This window comes from Salvelinus sp. IW2-2015, linkage group LG28 (assembly GCF_002910315.2).
Source record: "Salvelinus sp. IW2-2015 linkage group LG28, ASM291031v2, whole genome shotgun sequence".
Taxonomy (NCBI): domain Eukaryota; kingdom Metazoa; phylum Chordata; class Actinopteri; order Salmoniformes; family Salmonidae; genus Salvelinus; species Salvelinus sp. IW2-2015.
This window is the reverse complement of record NC_036868.1, coordinates 6,502,359-6,527,869: the sequence shown is the minus strand read 5'-3', so window position 1 is coordinate 6,527,869 and position 25,511 is coordinate 6,502,359. Positions and strand designations below refer to the sequence as shown.

At 42.6% G+C, this 25,511-nt stretch overlaps 1 protein-coding gene across 4 annotated transcripts in view; it reads right to left on the bottom strand.

Annotated features, from left to right (window-relative positions):
* Positions 1–25,264, bottom strand: part of LOC111954568 (unconventional myosin-VI-like) — a 126,620-nt gene extending 101,356 nt beyond the window's left edge. For 2 of the 4 annotated variants that reach the window (XM_023974406.1, XM_023974410.3), the window contains exon 1: positions 25,117–25,264. The gene's annotated coding sequence lies outside the window, so the exon portion shown is untranslated. Of the gene's footprint in view, positions 1–25,112 lie in introns of all 4 variants that reach the window. The other 2 variants (XM_023974407.1, XM_023974409.1) reach the window with 2 other exon arrangements.
* Between the last annotated feature and the right edge of the window lie 247 nt (positions 25,265–25,511).

The window sequence follows — 25,511 nt, the reverse complement described above, 5'->3', positions numbered from 1 at the left end:
AAACTCAAAACAGAGTTGCTAGTTCTAGGTTCCAAGAAACAAAGAGATCTTCTGTTGGATCTGACAATTAATCTTGATGGTTGTACAGTCATCTCAAATAAAACTGAAGGACCTCGGCGTTACTCTGGACCATGATCTCTCTTTTGACGAACATATCAAGACTGTTTCAAGGACAGCTTTTTTCCATCTTCGTAACACAAAAATATGAAACTTTCTGCCCAAAAATGATGCAGAAAAGTTAATCCATGCTTTTGTCACTTCTAAATGAGACTACTGCAATACTCTACTTTCCAGCTACACGGATAAAGCACTAAGTAAACTTCAGTTAGTGCTAAACATGGCTGCTAGAAACTAGAACCAAAAAAAATTGATCATATTACTCCAGTGTTAGCCTCTACATTGGCTTCCTATTAAGGCTAGGGCGGATTTCAAGGTTTTACTGCTAACCTATGACATGGGCTTGCTCCTACCCATCTCTCCGATTTGGTCGTACTGCCGTACATAGCTAAACATACACTACGGTTACGAGATGCAGGCCTCCTTACTGTCCCTAGAATTTCTAAGCAAACAGCTGGAGGCAGGGCTTTCTCCTATAGACCTCCATATTTATGGAATGGTCTGCCGATCCATGTGAGAGACGCAAACTCGGTCTCAACCTTTAAGTCTTTATTGAAGACTCATCTCTTCAGTAGGTCCTATGACTGAGTTTAGTCTGGCCCAGAGGTGTGAAGGTGAACGGAAAGGCACTGGAGCGACGAACCACCCTTGCTGTCTCTGCATGGCCGGTTCCCCTCTCTCCACCGGGATTCTCTGCCCCTAACCCTATTACGGGGGCTGAGTCACTGGCTTACTGGTGCTCTTCCACCCCGTCCTTAGGAGGGGTGAGTCACTGACGTGATCTTCCTGTCCGGGTTTGGCGCCCCCCTCGGGTTCGTGCCATGGGGGAGATCTTTGTGGGCTATACTCGGCCTTGTCTCAGGGTATTAAGTTGGTGGTTGAAGATATCCCTCTAGTGGCGTGGGGGCTGTGCTTTGGCAAAGTGGGTGGGGTTATATCCTGCCTAGTTGGCCCTGTCCGAGGGTATCATTGGACGGGGCCACAGTATCTCCCGACCCCTCCTGTGTCAGCCTCCAGTATTTATTCTGCAATAGTTTGTGTCGGGGATTAGGGTCAGTCTGTTATATCTGGAGTATTTCTCCTGTCTTATCAGGTGTCCTGTGTGAATTTAAGTATGCTTCCTCTAATTCTCTCCCTCCCGAAGAACCTGAGCCCTGGGACCATGGCTCAGGACTACCTGGCCTGATGACTCCTTGCTGTCCCCAGTCCACCTGGTCATGCTGTTGCTCCAGTTTCAACTGATCTGCCTGCGGCTATGGAACCCTGACCTGTTCACCGGACGTGCTACCTTGTTCCAGATCTGCTGTTTTTGACTCTCTCTACCACACCTGTGGTCTCAAACTCTGAACGCTCAGCTATGAAAAACCAACTGACATTTACTCCGGAGGTGCAGACCTGTTGCACCCTCTACAACCACTGATTATTATTTGACCCTGCTGGCCATCTATGCTTCACTTGAGTGTCTCAGAGCCTGGTTACTCTCTAGATTTTTTCCTAGGTTCCTGCTTTTCTAGGGAGGTTTTCCCAGCCACTGTGCTTCTACGTCTGCATTGCTTGCTTCTACGTCTGCATTGCTTGCTTGCTTCTACGTCTGCATTGCTTGCTTGCTTCTACGTCTGCATTGCTTGCTTGCTTCTACGTCTGCATTGCTTGCTTGCTTCTACGTCTGCATTGCTTGCTTGCTTCTACGTCTGCATTGCTTGCTTGCTTCTACGTCTGCATTGCTTGCTTCTAKMTCTGCATTGCTTGCTTCTACGTCTGCATTGCTTGCTTCTACGTCTGCATTGCTTGCTTCTACGTCTGCATTGCTTGCTTCTACGTCTGCATTGCTTGCTGTTTGGGGTTTTAGGCTGGGTTTCTATATAGCACTTTGTGACATCGGCTGATGTAAAAATGGCTTTATAAATACATTTGATTGATTGACACAGCCTGGGTTCAAGGGTGATTCTCAATGCTCAATTATCAATTATTCAGGTCATGCTTTGGGAATCGCTTACTATGCACCACAATCGCCTTACACCTTGCCCAAACCGGCTGCGCGCGTGCGCTATCGTGCATAAATGTATTTTGCCCCCCCACACCAAACGCGATCACGACACGCAGATTAAAATATCAAAACAAACTCTGCACCAATGACATTAATTTGGGGACAGGTCGAAAAGCATTAAACATGTATGGTAATTTAGCTAGTTAGCTTGCACTTGCTAGCTAACGTTAATTTGTCCTATTTAGCTAGCTTGCTGTTGCTAGCTAATTTGTCCTGGGATATAAACATTGAGTTGTTATTTTACTTGAAATGCACAAGGATCTCTACTCCGACAATTAATCCACACATAAAACGGCCAACCGAATCGTTTCTAGTCATCTCTCCTCCTTCCAGGCTTTTTCATCGTTTAAATTATACGGTGATCGCATCTAAACTTTCATTGTATTACCACGACTACCGGCAAAACAGTTCGTCTTTCTATCACCCACGTGGGTATAACCAATGAGGAGATGGCACGTGGGTACCTGCTTCTATAAACCAATGAGGAGATGGGAGAGGCAGGACTTGCAGCGCGAACTGCGTCAGAAATAGGAACGACATCTATTTTAACCCTTGGTGTCGCAGACGCTCGTTGGCGCGCGCAAGCAGTGTGGTTGCTATAATTGAATAACATGGATTTCAAAATGTATTTTGCACGCGACGTGTCCGGTCTGGTCAGCATGTTATTCTCTCCCCACACAAACGCGCCACATTAAAATACAGGTGCCACTAACACAAATAACTATGCTAATATTAAAAGCAAACAAACTCAATGAGTGAAATGTCAGACTAAGCCTAGTTTGTTCAGTAACTCCACAGGGGGTTTCCCTCTTGTGAAACAATGGAATAGCTAGGGCCTGATCAACTTGGCACTGACAATGAGCCTTAGTACAGACTGTGTTTCCAGAATTGACAAACTAATAGGCCTGGTTGTGTTTAAGCTGCTTTCACGTCACTAAGGGGTGTGCTGATCCTATTAACCTACTAAAAGGGTTGAGATCATAAATAATAATGGAACATATTTTCTTGTTATAAGCAGAGGAAAACTAGTAAAGCCAACCAAATGATGTCTAGGCCTATTCACAATGTTACTGGCCACAACAACAAATGAAACAACTAGCCTACATGGGTGCTTGCCTGCAATCTTAAAGTTATTTTTGGCTGGTAATCAAAGTGGAACAAACTTCATTAAGCTGGAGAGTTTTGAATGTGGACCGTCAATCATAATAACCTCTACAACAATTCAGCACTGTGCCAAGAGCTGACTGGGTCTTTGCTTTTCACATCATCCTAAAATAAGTCAAATTCAATAATACCCTAAATATCACATCATCCATTCAAACATGGAACTCTCCATGCGTCAGCAGCATAGAAGGCTCTCACTAAGATTCCAGGAATGTCCCTTTATCCAAGCAGGTGTAGCAAAAGCATAGGTCAAAGGTTACTAGTAACTTATTGGCTGGGCTGTAAAAATCACCAGCCAATGTAAGTACTACACATCACATCCTCATTCTGAAGTGTAATTCCATCTGAATATACTATCAAATCAAAGTTTATTGGTCACGTACACAGACTTGCAGATGTTATTGCAGGTGCAGCGAAATGCTTGTGTTTCTAGTTCCAACAGTGCAGTAATACAAAACAATACACACATGATCCAAAAAGTAAAAATAAAGAAATTAAGTAATTTCAGAACGAGCAATGTCAGAGAGCATTAGTGAGGTCGGGCACTGATGTTGGACGATTAGGCTTGGCTCTGTGGTAGTGAAACTCACGCAAAACTCATGACTCCAATATTAGCAGGCAGTGTTTAGACTGTCCACTTTGAAGTGCTAAGACAGAGTGCCTATATAAGGAATGGAACATATATGAACAGGGCCTGCTACCATTATAACCTATACAGCTGTCAGATGTGGGCGTTAACAAGCAAGAACTGAGATGGAAAGATAATGGTGGAGAAAGGTCAAGAGGAGTTAATTTCGTATAGAGGGAGGGGATTCTTTACGTAACGCAAAGATCGGAAAACTATAAGGCAAATAGGAGTTGTTCGTGTACATACAAGGAGTGACTATATGTGCAATGTAAAGACGGGAAAAACTATAAAGTCAGAACTCTGTGATTAGAGAATTTAGTCTTTTCCATGGAAGGGCTTGGCTCTGTTAAGTTTGTAATAAAGTCTAAATTGAATTCACAAGTTCCGGTATCTGTGCAAATATTTGACTCAAGATTTTCCACAACAGCTCGCAGTCGGCGTTCCAATTCATCCCAAAGGTGTTCGATGGGGTTGAGGTTAGGGCTCTGTGCAGGCCAGTCAAGTTCTTCAACACATCTCGACAAACCATTTCTGCATGGACCTCGCTTTGTGCATGGGGACATTGTCATGCTGAAACAGGAAGGGGCCTTCCCTAAACTGTTAGCACAAAGTTGGAAGCACAGAATTGTCTAAAATGTAATTGTATGCTGTAGCGTTAAGATTTCCCTTCACTGGAACTAAGGGACCTAGCACGAACCATGAAAAACAGCCCCAGACCATTATTCCAACTTTACAGATGACACTATGCATTGGGGAAGGTAGCATTCTCCTGGCATCAGCCAAACCCAGAATTGTCCGTCAGACTGCCAGATGGTGAAGCATGATTCATCACTCCAGAGAATGCGTTTCCACTCCTCCAGAGTCCAATGGCGGCGAGCTTTACACCACTCCAGCCTTCGCATGGCATTGCGCATGGTGATCTTAGGCTTGTGTGCAGCTGCTCGGCCATGGAAACCTATTTCATGAAGCTACTGACGAACAGTTTTTGTGCTGACGTTGCTTCCAGAAGCAGTTTGGAACTCTGTAGTCAGTGTTGTAACCGAGGACAGGCGATTTTTACGTGCTACATCACTCGGCGGTCCCGTTCTATGAGCTTGTGTGGCCCACCATATCACGGCATGAAAGTTGTTGCTCCTAGACGTTTCTACTTCACAATAACAGTACTTACAGTTGACCCAGGGAGCTCTAGCAGGGCATAAATTTGACGAACTCACTTGTTGGAAAGGTGGCATCCTATGACGGTGCTACATTGAAAGTCACTGAGCTTTTAAGTAAGGCCAGTCTACTGCCAATGTTTGTCTATGGAGTTTGCATGGCCGTGGAACGCTTTTGACACCTTGTAGAGTCCATGCACTAACAAATTGAGGCTGTTCTGAGGGCAAAAGGGGTTCAACTCAATATCAGGAAGGTGTTCTTAATGTTTTGTACACTCAGAATATAATGGTGTGTATAGACAGCATGAATTCTATATGAATAGAAAAGGTGTGTAAAGCAGTAGTTATACTGTATTTGATGAGTCATGACTAGAATACAGTGTATACATATAATGTGATCAAACAGTATGAATATTATTAAAAGTGACCAGTATTTAATGACTATGTACATAGGGCAGCAGTCTCTAAGGTGCAGGATAGAGTACCGGGTGGTAGCCAGCGAGTAACAGTGACTAAGGTTCAGGGGCAGGCCGCTAGTGGTGACTAGGAGGCCGGCGGAGGCTGGCTAGCAGCTAGTGGTGACTGTTTACTAGGTATTCTCTATTATCTGTCCATAATATCTCACTACACCTGGCCAATAACGGTACGGCACATGGCTAACGTCACTCTGACCAGTCTCTATTGAGGAGTGGGAACTATTCCCGATACTAAGACACGTGACATCAGCACTGATGATGCAGGATTATTTGAATTAGTTTGTCAAAGCATCATTCCTGAAAACACATCAGGATCAGTGGAGGCTGCTGAGGCGGGAAAGGCTCATAATAATGGCTGGAACGGAGCCAAATGGAATGGCATCAAACCATGTGTTTTACATATTTGATGCCACTCCTCCCCAATTAAGGTGCCACCAACCTCCTGTGGATCAGGATATGAGGTCAATACTCAAATCCCTCCTGGCTTCCTGATGACACAGTCACGGGTCGCTTATCAGATTAACCCAGTTAGATATTACCTTAGGACATTTCCATTCCGTCATTCAAGGTGTGGTGGTGGTCTTAGTTCAGTAGAAACTGAATGCAATCCAGTTTGCATTTCAAGATGACTAGAATAACTACTATTACTAGGCCACAAGTAAATATTTGGATGCAAACAAAGTGTTCCCACCCACCCTTAAAGCAGTAGTCTACTCGATTCACATTATCCACATGTGATACTAGAACTGCCTTGGCGAGCCATGCAGAGCAGAACAAAGAGAGGCAAGACTGTTCCTGACAACCACCCACAGCAGCCAACACTCTGCATCTGAACATCTGACAGCGCAGCTTCAACTCAAATCACATTTTACCTGTCACATACACATATTTAGCAGATGTTATTGCGGGTGTATTTGAATGCTTGTGTTCCTAGCTCCAACAGTGCAGTAGTATCTAACAATTCACAACAATACACACAAATCTAAAAGTAAAAGAATGTAATTAAGAAATATATAAATATTAGATTGAGCAATGTCAGTGGCATTGACTAAAATAAAGTAGAATAGAATACAGTATATACATGAGATGAGTAAAGCAGTATGTAAACATTATTAATGTTATTAATTAATGTTATTATTAACTATTCATTCTTACATAGGTATTCCTCTTGTTCAGATGGGATAGGGAAGTGTGCATTGCGTCATCTGTGGATCTATTGGGATGGTAAGCAAATTGAAGACTAGTGTTCCATTATTAAAGTGGCCAGTGATTCCATGTCTATGTATATGGGGCAGCAGCCTCTAAGGCGCAGGGTTACAGAACCTGGTGGAAGCCGGCTAGTGATGGCTATTTAACAGTCTGAAGGCCTGTTTTTCAGTCTCTCGGTCCCAGCTTTGATGCACCTGTACTGACCTCACCTTCTGGATGGTAGTGGGGTGAACAGGCTGTGGCTCGGGTGGTTGATGTCCTTGATGATCTTCTTGGCCTTCCTGTGACATTGGGTGCTGTAGGTGTCCTGGAGGGCAGGTAGTTGGCCCCCGGCGATGCGTTGGGCAGACGTCACCACCCTCTGGAGAGCTCTGCGGTTGCGGGCGGTGCAATTGCCATACCAGGCGGTGATACAGCCTGACAAGATACTCTCAAATGTGCATCTGTGAAAGTTTGTGAGTGTTTTAGGTGACAAGCCAAATTTCTTCAGCCTCCTGAGGTTGAAGAGGCGCTGTTGCACCTTCACCACTCTATCTGCGTGAGTGGACCATTTCAGTGATGTGTACGCCAAGGAACTTGAAGCTTTCCACCTTCTCCACTGCGGCCCCGTCGATGTGGATAGGGGCGTGCTCCCTCTGCTGTTTCCTGAAGTCCACCATCAAATCAAATATTATTTTGACCAGAGCCCAATAGCCCTGGTCAAAGGTAGTGCACTATACAGAAAATATATGGTGGTTTATATGATGGTAATACAGTAATACAGAATCACGCCTGATCATGCGATTACCACATGCCGTTCTGGAGAGTAGGCTAGGAGTTGCTACTTCTCTTGATCCAGGCAATCAACTCAAAGATTGCCACTTTTGAGGCACTTTAGGTGTGCCAGTCCATCTTCACAACTCACACTATTGCTCAATAACTAATGTAGGCACTATGGCACATCTGATATAGTTTGAGCAATATGCATTTGAAGGAAATGTGTTTCCAATCACTGGGCAGAGGAAAGGGCACACACATTTGTTTGATTGGCCTTGTGACAAGGGCCATAATCCCAAATGGCACCCTATTCTCTATGTAGTGTACTGTATAGGGAATAGGATACCATTTAGGACTCAGCCAAGGTCCTGCTGTGATGTATTGCTACTGTACATGGTAACTCCAGCTCAGTGCCCAGCCAAACGCCTGGGAAACATAGAAGTCATTTTCACCGGAAAGGGATTTTTTTGCGTGACGTGCTAGCTGAGCACACCTGCGTAATAAGGAGGTATTTGCTTACTAGCTCATGTACCACATCTTTTGCAATTTACATATGCAAAAAAAATTGACTACGAAACATCAAGAATCGTCGTTTGTTCTGACATGCAGCAGAACTTGAGCAATGCACAATGCTTTTGTTTGTTACAATTTTTTTATTTTTTTTTATTTCCCCTTTATTTAACCAGGTAAGATAGTTGAGAACAAGTTCTCATTTACAACTGCGACCTGGCCAAGATAAAGCAAAGCAGTGCGACAAAATCAACAACACAGAGTTACACATAAACAAACGTACAGTCAATAACACAATAGAAAAATTGATGATGTAGTGTGTGCAAATGTAGCAGAATTAGGGAGGTAAGGCAATAAATAGGCCATAGTGGAGAAATAATTACAATTTAGTATTAACACTGGAGTGATAGATGTGCAGATGATGATATGCAAGTAAGAGATACTGGGGTGCAAAAGTGCAAAAATAAATAACATACGGGTACTCCATGAATACAACATAGAAAGCATGGAACATAGTGGGACCTGGGAAGGGTTGATTTGTTGTACCTTTAATGGAACATAGTGGGACCTGGGAAGGGTTGATTTGTTGTTCCTTGAATGGAACATAGTGGGACCTGGGAAGAGTTGATTTGTTGTTCCTTGAATGGAACATAGTGGGACCTGGGAAGAGTTNCTTGAATGGAACATAGTGGGACCTGGGAAGAGTTGATTTGTTGTTCCTTGAATGGAACATAGTGGGACCTGGGAAGAGTTGATTTGTTGTTCCTTTACCTTAGGGAGTAGCCAATCTAAAAGTCTTGTACAGCAGCAACAACATGGACTACTTGATGCAGATCTAAAGCTAACCCAGCATAACCAACCAGTTGCATCAGAGAATGTAGTGTAGTGTGATTGGGGATCATGGTGCCAGCTGCCCCAGAGTGAGTCTGTTTCTAAAGGTATTTTTTCTCTCTCACTCTACAATCTGACAAACTGCTGAAGGGAAATATGGGAAGAGAACAGCTTAGACTGTTCTCGACACGAAAGCCGACACGAAAGCCAAGGGGTGGGAGTGTCTATGTGTGTTGGCTGGGAGGGTCGGGATATTTCAGCGAAGACAGTAAACCAAATGGTATTAATATGGATGTTCAGACCAATAGCAGCTGCTGGTTTAAGTGTATTGGATGTTTCTGAAGATGATTAGGAAAGGCAGACTGTATCCTATCTATTCTAAAGAAAGCCACTGCTTCCCCAGCAGAGGATGTCAAATCAAAATAGTTGATAATGGGTTGCATGTTGGGCCCCCTCCTCGCTCTGCCACGGCTGGGACAAACAGAGGATTGTTATAGTGGTGTTCGGACTGTCTGCCACGCACTGACAGCTCACTGTCATAGTAAAGGAAAGTCACGTGGTGAAGAGTGAAACAAAACCTTGTGATATGTTTAGAAACAATGGGCCCGGAGGCAGCACTGAAGAAGAACTAAACTCCAAAGAGCTGAGCCTTCAAAGCCTTTTGAATCTGCTTCAGTCTCTTTCAAGTGCTATGACAGTCAGCATTTTTAGCTTATGCTTAGTTCTATAAATGTAGCATATTAACAGAATTAACTAGCATTTCCTGTCCCTCATCCTGTCTAGGCAAAACAACAGATTATCATGCAAATATTCAAAAATCTGCATGAAGAAAATATGTACATTGTTTTTCACCAAACTGATATTTTGCGGATAAAAATCAGTACGTGATGACCTAGCCCACACAAAACACACTTTTTCATGTACCAAATAAAAATACAAAATTCAATGTGATTCCATCATATTTTCAACACTAAATCGATAGTTTTGTCACAAAAACTGTTGTGTTAAATAGCAAATGTGCCTAGTCTGGTCTTGACACCTGCACTCTAACCAACAGCTGGCAGATACAGTGCAGATAGGCTGTGAGGGTAGGCTAGTTTACATGAGATTATTATGGATAACAGCAAACATATTTATATTTGTCAAATGGCAGTCAAGCATCGATCATGTCACCAGAATAAGACCCTGGATATTTATTGGAAAGTAGCATCGTTACTGTGCACTTTCACCACCTGGGGGAAGTTCATCATCATTTATTTAATCTGTAGCCTAATAAACGGAATGGTTTCCTGAATTATCGTCTTGTCGTTGGTGAAGGACTACACACCATATCATAGCGTAACTCCAAGTTTACTTCGATTTGATGGTTATTATATCAATATTTACACATAATTACATTTTAGACACAAAAATATTACACCATGTCAAACGAACAAATTCCCTGTTGGCATTCATAAAACTGTACCGAAACGTCCTGTTTTAATCATAGCTGTTGTGATTTTATACGGTATGACTTTGGTTGGTGGATATTTATAGAACATCTGATAAGTAATAATTACAGCCAGCAAAATGTAATGAGTGAGCTTAAAGTGGGAGGGGCCTACTCCACAGACTAGTACTGTAGTGTACTTTAATGCCATATATCATGCTAAGTAACTAGAACTTGCATCATGGAGTCAGAATCAGTTGGAGTTAGTTTGTCGAGACATGACTTGTGTCCCAGAGGGAGACTGACTATAAGATTATGGCTTCCCTGCCCTGAAGGGTTTGTCGGCTAGGCCTAGGATATGGTCTGTACACCACAATCGTAACTGTCAGTTTTGCGAGTGAGGATTATCCTACTTGACAAAACAGGTTTTCAAACTACAGGCTTAATAATTTAAGTTAAGACCTTACGGACACGTTATAAATATGTAGTGCCATTCAATTTTCACTGTCATGCTCCCACAACAGATGTTAATTTTTCTCCTCAGTCAGGGTTGCATCCATAGAATGAGTAGAATGGGATTGGAACCTCTGACATCACAATTTGACTGGTATACTCATTCTAACTCTAGGGTTCTGTGATGGTGACTCTGTGATGGTTCCTGCCACAGATGGGGTTCCCGACTACAGGTCAGAAATAGGGCTTTCATCCATGCCCTGTTAACTGGAGCTGACAGAGGCTCAGCAGGAGTAGGTTCCTGATCCTGGTGCCAGCCAGTCTGGTCTAGGAAGGTAAAGCCTACTAGGGTCGTGTTAGTGAGCAGTGGCCACCAGACGTGAGTAAATGGTTAAAAACACAGGAGGTAGCCAACAACAGCACCTGAACATGGCCTGTATGACTACTCATGTTTTCCATTCAACAACATTTCTCCAGTTTGTGTGCCCAGTGGGTGAATGTGACCCAGTATGTGACTGTACAAAAGCTGAGGCATCACTCTCCTGCAGCCAAGCCTTGCCCAAACTAGGAGTAAAAGGATCAGCAGATTACCAGCTTGTTGCTATTGAAGAGGACAGGAATCCCTTCCCTTCTGTTCCTAGAGACTCCATTGCGTAAACTCCCTCCCAGTTCAGTGAACTTGGTTTTGATGAGGTCGGCAGATGCGGTGAATCCAAAGCATAACTTCAACCTACAACCCTGTAACACAGCTTAAAGATTGACAAGAATCCTCTTCTTCAAGTCGAAGTCGAATGCCAATAAACTTTTTTCAGAGGGACTCTGCCACTTAAGATAAACATTGGACAAATTCTACAGGTCCTGTGGCAAACTAGGCATATGTATCACATCGATTCCTCCCTATAGGCCTTATTCCTATTTCATACAGTTGTTTATACAGTTGAAGTCGAAAGTTAACATACACTTAGGTTGGAATCATTAAAACTCGTTTTTCAACTACTTCACAAATTTCTTGTGAACAAACTATAGTTTTGGCAAGTCGGTTAGGACATCTACTTTGTGCATGACACAAGTAATTTTTCCAACAATTGTTTACAGACAGATTATTTCACTGTATCACAATTCCAGTGGTTCAGAAGTTCACATACACTAAGTTGACTGTGCCTTTAAACAGCTTGGAAAATTCCAGAAAATGTCATGGCTTTAGAAGCTTCTGATAGGCTAATTGGCATCATTTGAGTCAATTGGAGGTGTACCTGTGGATGTATTTCAAAGCCTACCTTCAAACTCAGTACCTCTTCGCTTGACATCATGGGAAAATCAAAAGAAATCAGCCAAGACCTCAGAAAAAAAATTGTAGACCTCCACAAGTCTGGTTCATCCTTGGGAGCAAGGATATAAAATGTGTGGGCAGAACTGAAAAAGCGTGTGCGAGCAACGAGGCCTACAAACCTGACTCAGTTACACCAGCTCTGTCAGGAGGAATGTGGGAAGCTTGTGGAAGGCTACCCGAAACTTTTGACCCAAGTTAAACAATTTAAAGGCAATGCTACCAAATACTAATTTAGTGTATGTAAACTTCTGACCCACTGGGAATGTGATGAAAGAAATAAAAGCTAAAATAAATAATTCTCTCTACTATTATTCTGACATTTCACATTTTTTAAATAAAGTGGTGATCCTAACTGGCCTAAAACAGGGAATTTTTACTAGGATTAAATATCAGGAATTGTGAAAAACTGAGTTTAAATGTATTTGGCTAAGGTGTATGTAAACTTCCGGCTTCAACTGTAAGTGCAGTGCATACACAACATTGATTGTTATCTAATTAAATGTATCTTTAAACCACAAAAAAATTGTAGCCCCTAATGGATTGAGCACCATTTCAAGCTAAGTATAGAGAAGGTCACGTGTTCTCAAACTACGATCCGTGGAGGTACTGCAGGTGGTCCGTTCTCATATACACACACACACCTACTCATTCAAGGGTTTATCTGTATTTTTTTTTTTTTACTATTTTCTACATTGCAGAATAATAGTAAAGACATCAAAACTATGAAATAACACATATGAAGCCAAAGGGTGGCTTCTGTGAAGAATCTCAAATATAAATATATTTTGATTTGTTAAACACTTTTTTGGTTACTACATGATTCCATAGTTTTGAATGAGTAGGTGTGTCCAAACTGTTGAATGGTACTGTGTGTATGTATATATTTTTTTTTTTTAAATCATTTTATTGTCCTGCTGAAAGGTGAATGTCTCCCAGTGTCTGTTGGAAAGTAGACAGAACCAGATTTTCTACTAGGAAAAGCATACCCATAACATGATGCAGCCACCACCATGCTTGAAGATATGAAGAGTGGTACTCAGTGATGTGTTGGATTTGCCCCAAACATACCGCTTTATAAAGCTTCTTACTTTTCCACATTTTTTTGGCAGTTTTACTTTAGTGCTTTATTGCAAATAGGATGCATGTTTTGAATACTTTTATTCTGTACAGGTGTCTTCTTTTCACTCCGTCATTTAAGTCATTATTGTGGATTCACTACAATGTTGTTGATCCATCCTCAGTTCTATCACAGCCATCAAACTCTGTAACTGTTTTAAAGTGACCATTGGCCTCATTGCAAAATCCCTGAGCGCTTTCCTTCCTCTCCGGCAACTGAGTTAGGAAGGACGCCTGTAATCTTTGTAGTGACTTGGTGTATTAATACACCATCCAAAGTGTAATTAAGAATGTCACCATGCTCAAAGGGATTTTTAATGCCATCTTTTTTTATTTTAGCCATCTACCAATACGTGCTCTTCTTTGCAAGGCATTGGAAAACCTCCCTGGTCTTTGTGGTTGAATTGGTGTTTAAATCATTTTATACTGAGTGTACAAAACATTAAGGATACCATCCTAATATTGAGTTGCACCCCACCTTTATGACCACAGAACAGCCTCAATTCGTTGGGGCATGGGCTATACAAGGTGTCGAAAGCGTTCCACAGGGATGCTGGCCCATGTTGACTGGAATGCTTCCCACATCTGTGTCAAGTTGGCTGGATGTCCTTTGGGTGGTGGACCCTTCTTGATACACAAGGGAAATTGTTGAGCGTGAACAACCCAGCAACGTTGCAGCTCTGGACACACATTTAAACCAGTGGCACCTACTACCATACCCTGTCCAAATGCACTTAAATCTCTTGTCTTGCCCATTCACCCTCAATGGCACACATACACAATCCATGTCTCAGTTGTCTCAAGGCTTAAAAATCCTTTAAGAACCTGTCTCCTCCTCTTCATATACACTGATTGAAGTGGATTTAACAAGTGACATCAATAAGAGATCATAGCTTTCACCTGGATTCACCTGGTCAGTCTGTCATGGAAAGAGCAGGTGTTCTTAATGTTTTGAACATCCCAGTGTGTGTGGGGTACAGAGATCTGGTTGTCATTTTAAAAAATCATGTTAAACACTATTATTACACACAGAGTGAGTTCATGCAACTTATTATGTGACTTGTTGAGCACATTTTTACTCCTGAACGCATTTAGGCTTGCCGTAACAAAGGAGTTGAATACTTATTGATTCAACATATTTCAGCTTCTCATTTTTTATTAATTTGTACAAATTTCTAAAAACATAATTCAACTTTGACATTATGGGGTATTGTGTGTAGGCCAGTGACACAGAATCTAAATGTAAATCAAAAACATCAAAAGTCAAGGGGTGTGAATACTTTCTGAAGGAACTGTAGGTGCCGGTAAGATATACATTGTGATTGTCATGATTCTATATGTATTGCGATTCGATACTGTGATTTTATTTGCGATTTAATGTTCCAAAACATATTGCTCACTATATGTCTGCTGCAGAGAAACAAGAGAATGAAAAAAAWTTTTTGATGTTGGCTCACTATTTAAAAAGAAGATGGAGACGAAGCTATAGGATGAACAACATCTGAGTTAATACCTAACAATAATAATGAATAAATCATATTTTAACAAATCTATACTTTTAATCAAAGTATCGGTATAATATTGTCTAAAATAATATTACGATATGTAACTGTATCAATCCCCCCATCACTATGAGCTATCATCATCACTTTGGCATAAATCGTAGCCTATCTCCCATTGACATTTCCATAATTTAGGCCTACTCAAAAGTTTGAGCAAATCGCATGGATCTCAACTAAGGATTCCACACACTGAAAAGGAACCTTTACTAGGACCCAGTCTGTGCAGTCTGTCCTTTGTCAACTAAAACCTAAGACAACATCCCCCTACGGCCAGTCCCTCGAGTGCTACACAGACAGCCGAAATCTCGTTCTCACAATCTTCTCTTTACAGGCGTACAGTAATCTCTCTGCTGTGTGATGTCGTCCAGACACAGATACACCACTGATTATTCAATGTGCACATACCACACAAAGTATGCGTCCCAAATGGCACTCTATTCCATTTGTAGTGCACTACTTTTGACCAGGGCCCATAGGGTAGCGCACTATATTAGGGAATAGGGTACCATTTAGGACTCACCATAGACACTCCACAGCCACCAGACAATGAATAGAGAGGAAGCCTCACAAGCCTCACAATACCCCATAATGTCAAACGGTCTGAAGACACTCAGATAGCAAGTCAGAGACACACTGAGAACCAGGAGTTCCCATTTCCCAAGATCCCATCCATCTTATCTAGCCAACGTGAACATGGAAAACACTGAGGCAATGACTGGAGCCAAATGGAACTGGCAGGAAAACAGTGGTGGCCTCTCTTTCACACAGCTAGCTTGGGCAACAACATTAGGCCCAAGCAGACACACACACACTCAGAGTCCCAAACGGCACCTTATTCCCTATATAGTGTACAAAACTATGGGCTAGGTCAAAAGTAGTGCACTACAGTATGTAGGGAATAGGGTGCCATTTGGGATCCAGACAGAGTCTGGAGGCCCCAAGCTGCTTATCCCACTGTCTCTTAAAAGCACTAGTTAAGTTTCAGCATCGGTACAGGAGGAATAGCAACACAGGGGAGACGCAGGATTAGTAAAAGCTACACATGATCCATGGCCATAGTTATTCTATACTCCATCTTCAAAGTAATGACTAGGGATGTCGGGTTTGAAATGAAAGCTTCTTTTAGTAATACTACTTGTTCACGTTACATTTAACAAAACTATAAAAGAAAGTTGCTAGCGAAAGTCAGGATAATCACTTATCACTTGTACATAACAGTCTCGTTCTTTCTCTACTTCTACTCTATTGGAACTTGCAGTCAATAGCGTAATCCAATACTAACAATACAACAAAAATATGTATGTAGTTCTCTCAATCTCCAACACACAAATTCTAATACAATTACATATGTAAACAACTCTAAAAGAAAATATCTTTAGATACAGCTCAATGAATTAACTTAAACATTACCTCTGTAACCCATTAAAGTTACAACATAGAGACAGTGAATTATTGACGCTGCAGTGAATGCTGAATGCTCATCCCATGGGTGAGGCAAAATGTCCCACTATTCCATCTATAGAACAGAGAACCATAATGTTTCTGTGTATAAAAATTGCCAAAAAATGGCCCTCAATGACAACAGAAAAAAAACAGACTGTAGTCTATAATATTTCCTTTTATGTCACAGGGTTGGGACTAGGGAGAGTGCTGGTTTAATATGGGTCAAAGTTTCCCTTAATAAAGCTACCTAATGAGCAACCAGGGATGGGCTTGGCCAAGGCAATCATAGAGAATAAATAATTGCATATATTACAAATGAAACCTCCTCATGCTTCAGTCAACAGCAAATCCTTTGTCTGGACTCATAGCTTAGAGCACTAGATGACTGCAGACAGAGTGAAAATAATGTCAATATTTCTAATCCACTACAGAGAAGCAAATAACTGATATTGATTGAATAGGCCTCTGTCTAGCCTGTGTGTCATCTATCTGTATGTAGGCCTATTCAGACTTCGGCACTGGTATAAAAATATTCATTGTTGTGGAAACAACTATCAAACTGATACTGAATCAGGCCAACTCCCCAAATATTATCTAACCCTATCAGTAACAACTAAATCAGATACTGGTACTGTAACTGTAGTGTGTGCACTGTAGACTTAACTATGTAGGCTAAATGTCCTTAGAGCAATAGTACAGACTTTATAGAACCCTGACCTGTTCACCAGACGTGCTACTTTGTCCCGGACCTTCTGTTTTCAACTCTCTCGCTCTCTCTACCGCACCTGCTGTCTCGAACTCTGATTGCTCAGCTATGACAAGCCAACTGACATTTACTCCTGAGGTGCTGACCTGTTGCACCCTCTACAACCACTGTGATTATTATTTGACCCTGCTGGTCATCTATGAACGTTTGAACATCTTGGCCATGTACTGTTATAATCTCCACCCAACACAGCCAGACGAGGCCACACCTCAGAGCCTGTCTTCTCGGTTTCCTCCTAGGTTCCTGACTTTCTAGGGAGTTTTTCCTAGCCACCGTGCTTCTACATCTGCATTGCTTGCTGATTGGGCTTTTAGGCTGGGTTTCTGTACAGCACTTTGTGTCATAAACGGATGTAAAAAGGGCTTTATAAATAAATGTGATAAGAGACCATAACTCCATTCCTTAAAGAGGCCTTGGGTTGAGTTTCCAAAGGTCAGAAACACCTGATCTATAGTACTGGCACCAGGGACGAGGTATGTTACTATGGTTACACTGACTACCTGCCTTAATGATGGGCTGGGTTCATTTGCATCTATGTTGCCGGCTAAATCACTTAAGGCATGAAGTTATGCAATCAGGCCAAGTTCACAGCAGAGACATGGAGGGAGAAAAATGTATGAATGAACTGAAGATTCGAGCCCACTCGCAAAACTCAACAGTTTGATGTGATGAAAGACCCATGCCAAGTAGGTCTGTCATAGACAGTAGAGGCTCAGTCAGTACAGAGGCTCACCTCAGCCATTTGGTCTGGAAAGGGAAGAAGTAAAACATTCCATGACGGTGTCATCCTTCATATCAGATCAATAGAAACAGGTCACGGCACATCATTTCCACTACATAGCCTACCTACTATAGAACCTGGTTTGTTGTTCTGTGTGCTAATAGCAAAATGAGAGAATAACAAAACTACTAGCCTTTTACAGCCAAAGCTCAAACCTCCATTGCTCTCCCATTTACAACCCTGATCCTACACAACAAAGCTGGTTTGGTGGGGTTTTGAATAGAGGTCAACCGATTAAATCGGCATGGCCGATTAATTAGGGCCGATTTCAAGTTCTCATAACAACTGGTAATCAGCCTTTTTGGACGCAGATTATGGCCGATTACATTGCAATCCACAAGGAGACTGCGTGGCAGGCTGACCATCTGTTACTCGAGTGCAGCACCAAAAGGACCTTGTGGCTGCAAGGAGCCAAGGTAAGTTGCTAGCTTGCATTAAACTTATCTTTAAAAAAACAATCTTCACATAATCACTAGTTAACTACACATGGTTGATGATATTACTAGGTTAACTAGCTTGTCCTGGGTTGCATATAATCAAAACGGTGCCTGTTAATTTATCATCGAATCACAGCCTATTTCACCTTTGCCAAGCGGGTGATGATTTAACTAAAGCACATTCGCGAAAAAAAGCACAATCGTTGCACAAATGTACCTAACCATAAACATTATAAAAAACACACAGAAATACGAGCCCTTGGTCATTTAATATGGTAAAATCCGAAAACGATCATTTCAAATACAAAACGTTTATTCTTTCAGTGAAATACGGAACTGTTCCGTATTTTATAGAACAGGTGGCATCCCTAAGTCTAAATATTGCTGTCATAATTATGTAAATTATGTTTTTTTTTAACTGCATATTTAGTTAAAAGAAATGCATGTTAGCAGGCAATATTAACTAGGGAAATTGTGTCACTTCTCCTGCGTTCAGTGTAAACAGAGTCAGGGTATATGCAGCAGTTTTGGCCGCCTGGCTCGTTGCGAACTGTGTGAAGACCATTTCTTCCTAACAAAGACCATAATTAATTTGCCAGAATTTTACATAATTATGACAGCAATATTTAGACTTAGAGTTGCCACCCGTTCTATAAAATACGGAACAGTTCCATATTTCACTGAAAGAATAAATGTTTTGTTTTTAAATGATAGTTCAATAGGGTCAACCTGCCCGCTTGACCCTATCCCCTCCTCTCTTCTCCAGACCATTTCCGGAGACCTTCTCCCTTACCTCACCTCGCTCATCAACTCATCCTTGACCACTGGCTATGTCCCTTCCGTCTTCAAGAGAGCGAGAGTTGCACCCCTTCTGAAAAAACCTACACTCGATCCCTCCGATGTCAACAACTACAGACCAGTATCCCTTCTTTCTTTTCTCTCCWAAACWCTTGAACGTGCCGTACTTGGCCAGCTCTCCTGCTATCTCTCTCAGAATGACCTTCTTGATCCAAATCAGTCAGGTTTCAAGACTAGTCATTCAACTGAGACTGCTCTTCTCTGTGTCACGGAGGCGCTCCGCACTGCTAAAGCTAAGTCTCTCTCCTCTGCTCTCATCCTTCTAGACCTATCGGCTGCCTTTGATACTGTGAACCATCAGATCCTCCTCTCCACCCTCTCCGAGTTGGGCATCTCCGGCGCGGCCCACGCTTGGATTGCGTCCTACCTGACAGGTCGCTCCTACCAGGTGGTGGGCGAGAATCTGTCTCCGCACCACGTGCTCTCACCACTGGTGTCCCCCAGGGCTCTGTTCTAGGCCCTCTCCTATTCTCGCTATACACCAAGTCACTTGTCTGTCATATCCTCACATGGTCTCTCCTATCATTGCTATGCAGACGACACACAATTAATCTTCTCCTTTCCCCCTTCTGATAACCAGGTGGCGAATCGCATCTCTGCATGTCTGGCAGACATATCAGTGTGGATGACGGATCACCCACCTCAAGCTGAACCTCGGCAAGACGGAGCTGCTCTCCTCCCGGGGAAGGACTGCCCGTTCCATGATCTCGCCATCACGGTTGACAACTCCATTGTGTCCTCCTCCCAGAGTGCTAAGAACCTTGGCGTGATCCTGGACAACACCCTGTCGTTCTCAACTAACATCAAGGCGGTGACCCGTTCCTGTAGGTTCATGCTCTACAACATTCGCAGAGTACGACCCTGCCTCACACAGGAAGCGGCGCAGGTCCTAATCCAGGCACTTGTCATCTCCCGTCTGGATTACTGCAACTCGCTGTTGGCTGGGCTCCCTGCCTGTGCCATTAAACCCCTACAACTCATCCAGAACGCCGCAGCCCGTCTGGTGTTCAACCTTCCAAGTTCTCTCACGTCACCCCGCTCCTCCGCTCTCTCCACTGGCTTCCAGTTGAAGCTCGCATCCGCTACAAGACCATGGTGCTTGCCTACGGAGCTGTGAGGGGAACGGCACCTCCGTACCTTCAGGCTCTGATCAGGCCCTACACCCAAACAAGGGCACTGCGTTCATCCACCTCTGGCCTGCTCGCCTCCCTACCTCTGAGGAAGTACAGTTCCCGCTCAGCCCAGTCAAAACTGTTCGCTGCTCTGGCACCCCAATGGTGGACAAAACTCCTCACGACGCCAGGTCAGCGAAGTCAATCACCCACCTTCCGGAGACAACTGAAACCCCACCTCTTTAAGGAATACCTAGGATAGGATAAAGTAATCGTTCTAACCCCCCCCTTAAAGAGTTAGATGCACTATTGTAAAGTGGTTGTTCCACTGGATATCATAAGGTGAATGCACCAATTTGTAAGTCGCTCTGGATAAGAGCGTCTGCTAAATGACTTAAATGTAAATGTAAAATAGTTTCCGGATTTTACCATATTAAATTACCAAGGGCTCGTATTTCTGTGTGTTTATTATAATTAAGTCTATGATTTGATAGAGCAGTCTGACTGAGAGGTGGTAGGCAGCAGCACGCTCGTGAGCATTCATTCAAACAGCAGTTTACTGCGTTTGCCAGCAGCTCTTAGCTGTGCTTCAAGCATTCCGCTGTTTACGACTTCAAACCTATCAACTCCCGAGATTAGGCTGGCAATACTAAACTGCCTATAAAAACATCCAATAGTTAAAGGTATATGAAATACAAATGGTAGAGAGAGAAATAGTCGACGCGTCAATTCCTACAATAACTACAACCTAAAACTTAACTGGGAATATTGAAGACTCATGTTAAAAGGAACCACCAGCTTTCATATGTTCTCATGTTCTGAGCAAGGAACGTAAACGTTAGCTTTTTTACATGGCACAAATCCAGACAGCTGATGTTCTGAAAGAACTGAAAAATCTGGCTCCCTCTCTTTCTAAAATTATCCACCAAAATTGTTGCAATCCCTATTACTAGCCTATTCAACCTCTCTTTCGTATCGTCTGAGATCCCCAAACATTGGAAAGCTGCCGCGGTCACCCCCCTCTTCAAAAGGGGGAGACACTCTAGACCCAAACTGTTATAGACCTATATCCATCCTGCCCTGCTTTTCTAAAATCTTCGAAAGCCAAGTTAATAAACAGATCACCGACCATTTCGAATCCCACCGTACCTTCTCCACTATGCAATCTGGTTTCCGAGCTGGTCATGGGTGCACCTCAGCCACGCTCAAGGTCCTAAACGGTATCATAACCGCCATCGAAAAAAGACAGTACCATGCAGCCGTCTTCATTGACCTGGTCAAGGCTTTCGACTCAGTCAATAGCCGGCAGACTCAATAGCCTTGGCTTCTCAAATGACTGCCTCGCCTGCTTCACCAACTACTTCTCAGATAGAGTTCAGTGTATCAAATCGGAGGGCCTGTTGTCCAGACCTCTGGCAGTCTCTATGGGGGTGCCACAGGGTTCAATTCTCGGGCCGACTCTTTTCTCTGTATATATCAATGATGTCGCTCTTGCTGGTGATTCTCTGATCCATCTCTACGCAGAAGACACCATTCTGTATACATCTGTCCCTTCTTTGGACACTGTGCTAACAAACCTCCAAACGAGCTTCAACGCCATACAACACTCCTTCCGTGGCCTCCAACTGCTTTTAAATGCTAGTAAAACTAAGTGCATGCTCTTCAACTGATTGCTGTTCGCACCCTCCCGCCCGACTAGCATCACTACTCTGGACGGTTCTGACTTAGAATATGTGGACAACTACAAATACCTAGGTGTCTGGCTAGACTGTAAACTCTCCTTCTAGACTAACATTAAGCATCTCCAATCAAAAATGGAATCTAGAATCGGCTTCCTATTTCGCAACAAAGCCTCCTTCACTCATGCAGCCAAACATACCCTTGTAAAACTGACTATCCTACCGATCCTTGACTTCGGCGATGTCATTTACAAAGTAGCCCCCAACACTCTACTCAGCAAACTGGATGCAGTCTATCACAGCGCCATCTGTTTTATCACCAAAGCCCCATATACTACCCACCACTGCGACCCGTATGCTTTCGTTGGCTGGCCCTCACTACATATCCGTCGCCAAACCCACTGGCTCCAGGTCATCTATAAGTCTTTGCTAGGTAAAGCCCCGCCTTATCTCAGCTCACTGGTCACCATAGCAACACCCACCCATAGCACGCGCTCCAGCAAGTATATTGCACTGGTCATCCCCAAAGCCAACACTTCCCTCAGCCGCCTTTCCTTACAGTTCTCTGCTGCCAATGATTGGAACAAATTGCAAAAATCTCCCTCTCTAATTTTAAGCATCAGCTGTCTGAGCTGCTCACCGATCACTGTACCTGTACACAGCCAATCTGTAAATAGCACACCTGACTACCTCATCCCCATATTATTACTTACCCTCTTGCACCCCAGTATCTCTACTTGCATATCATCATCTGCACATCTATCACTCCAGTATTAATGCTAAAATTGTAATTTTTCACCTCTAGGGCCTATTTATTGCCTACCTCCCTACTCTTCTACTTTTGCACAAACTGTACATAGATTTTTATTTTATTTTGTGTTATTGACTGTACGTTTGTTTGTGTGTAACTCTGTGTTGTTTGTGTCGCACTGCTTGCTTTATCTTGACCAGGTTGTAGTTGTAAATGAATACTTGTTCTCAACTGGCCTACCTGGTTAAATAAAGGTGAAATAAAAAAAATATGCACTTTTACTTTCTTCTCCAGCACTGTGTTTTTGCATTATTTAAACCAAATTGAACATGTTTAATTATTTATTTGAGATGAAATTGATTTAATTTATGTATTATATTAAGTTAAAATAAGTGTTCATTGTTCATTCAGTATTGTTGTAATTGGCATTATTACAAATATATATATATATATATAATAAAAAAATAGGCATCGGATTTTTTTGGTTCTCCAATAATCGGTATCGGTGTTGAAAAATCATAATCGGTCGACCTCTAGTTTTTAATGTGTGTGAACATACAACAAGAGTCAGAGGTGTCAGATGCAGCACCTGGGGGAGCAGTCTGGGTAGCCTACACACCACATACAGTGTAAGGTGACACTCCTCAGTCCTCATCACATTGAACAGAGACTTTAGTCTTCTCACTGGGGCATGACTAAATCAGCTCACAATCCACTAATTACAAAAGGCACACGGGTGAGCCAATGAGGTCTGGATGGAATCCACCACAGAGTATCATACCCCTCAGAAACACGATCTTTGCAGTCCTCATTCCGTCATCATTGGCACCCACATACACACTGTGGTGGTTAGGCAACCTATTCCCAATTTAGTGCACTACCCATAGGGCCCCTGGTCAATAGTAGTGTACTATTTAGGAAATAGGCTGCCATTTGGGAGTTAACCAGTGTCTGATGAAAGGGTTACAATAACCCTGGTCCCATGGTGTGGGGGATGTTGTTTTACCGTCAAGACACTGAGGGCAGCAGTCAAATAAGAAACCAGTGAGATTGCACTTTACAGCTTTAAAAACCTGTGTTTTATAGTAAACGTACAGAGTCATTGAATCCAAAAGTCCTTTAATATAATTGTATTGCTGCTGCTCATCAATAATGGTCCAATAATATGGAGGAATTTGCATTGTTAAAGCTTGTCCCACAGTGGTTATAACAGAAAAGAAAAGGGGATATTTAGCCTGCTGTATCCTACAAGCAATAGCTATACACTGGGTAAAAGTAGACATTTCCAGTGGTCTTCAAATGTTTTTTAAGAAAGGTGAAACCGGCAGTGCATGGTAGTAAAGTGAATATTTCCTGAAAGGAAATGTAAAGTGAATATTTCCTGAAAGGACTTTGAACGGCCTCAACTTTTACTAGCAGGATGTCAACACAGGTGCAACGCCTCTGTCACAAAGAGCAGCAACACTGTGACTGATAGCAATTCACTCTCTCATAAAAATAAAACAGGTATGGAAATGACAAAAGATCAAAGTCCCCCAAAAAACGGAGACAAATCATTTTCTGTTGGCAACGCCTGCAGACAGTGGGATCAATGGAAAAATTGTGAACTTGGCACCTCTAGTTCTTTCCATCAATTTTCTTTCTGGTCTGTCAGACACAGAACAGCATAGCCTATTGCACACACTGAATTCTCATGTAACATTTTTGATTTAGGACATTACTCATCTGAGAACACAGGCATGAGTTATTGCAATACATAACGAGAGCACACGTACCTGTGTGTCTATATGAAAACTCCTGTTTATTTTTTAAGCAATAGGTAGGCTAGATGCTTGCCCTGCTTCAATTGGTTACTCAGTTGGATTTCTTGCCACACACAACAGTATGCCTGTGTGTGTGGGTGAGAAGAAAACGAACGAGCTACAAAACCGGAACACTTCGGTCAGGACACAAGGGTTCCATCAATCCTCAAGCAATTGCGTTGATGGTGCATAACTGTTAGGATTATATTGTAATGGAACCATTCGTTGGAACGGTTATAAAAACTGGAATCGCATTATCTGATCTGATGTACGCAGCAGTGCATGCTCTGCAGCTGGGAAATGACAACTCTAGAGCGGTGTAATGAACCTTCAGTGATACCCAGACACTGTTCTGTCTCGGAGCGTGTCAAATATCGAATTGACCAGCTAAATGTTGAACTCATTGGAAACCAGTAAAGTTAATGTTTTCTAAAAGGGAGTATTTCTTTGAGCGAAAATCGGAACAAAAGTCTACATTCCAGGATGCTGTGTTTACGGTTTTCCCTATGGAAGAATACATGTGATGGCAATCGTCTCCTGCGTTTTGACAGCCTCCATTGGCATCAATGTAGCCTGCTAATGTTAGCCAACCAGCTAGCGAAGATAACTCCCGTGTACAACTAGCTACCAATATTTAAAAAGCTTCCAACAATTGCATTGAATTTAGTTTGTAAGGGTAAAAGAATGCGCGCAGACATTACCTACCTCGTATCCTCTTCAACCAGTGCAGCCCGATACTTGTTTATAAAAGTGGAAGTTTCCCCAATAGACTGCCGGGTGTAGATCCAACCTCCGATCTCCCCTTCCTGCAGCAACCTTCGACTCGCTCACAAATCCAAGGAATTGGCCATGACGTCACTTGACACTACAGGACAGTTGTACACATTTAGATTATATGTATCCCATTATCTTTTTAAACTGTCTGCGCAGCCATGTGGTTCAATAGCCACTTAGCCAGACTTATTTCTCAGCAATTATGCCACTACAGGGTTCTGAAAAATGCAAATGCACATGCACAAAATGCACAGCATTGCAGACCAAGTTTTCAGACAACTTGGGCATCATACATTTTTGAGTGACCCAGTAACATTTAAGCCCCC